We start from the raw sequence: 369 nt of genomic DNA on the forward strand, positions 1-369 counted from the left end.
GGGCGTTCCCCAATTTGTGGGGCGCCTCAGCCCTGCCACGGCTGGTGGGTGCCGCTGTGCCAGCTCCCTCGCAGCCATGGGGCAAAAGCAGCTGAGCCGAGGGCTGCCATGCCCCAGCCACGGGATGCTCAGCAAGATGAGGGCAGCATCCTGCAGCCGAAAAAATGGAGGGGGACGGTGTTAGGGCAATGCTGGGAGAGCTGACAACCAAAGAGGACACTATGGCACCCCAAGCACTGCTCTTCTATAAGAAGCACAGCTCAGGGGCGATACAGGGAGACTGTTTCCAGTGGTGGGAAGAGAGGGAAGTGTGCACCAGGGCCAGACGGCAGCAGGAGCTCCTGGAGAAGCAGGGACCTGAGAGCTCCA

This window comes from Cariama cristata, unplaced genomic scaffold (genome assembly GCF_000690535.1).
Source record: "Cariama cristata isolate BGI_N322 unplaced genomic scaffold, ASM69053v1 scaffold18333, whole genome shotgun sequence".
Taxonomy (NCBI): Eukaryota; Metazoa; Chordata; class Aves; order Cariamiformes; family Cariamidae; genus Cariama; species Cariama cristata.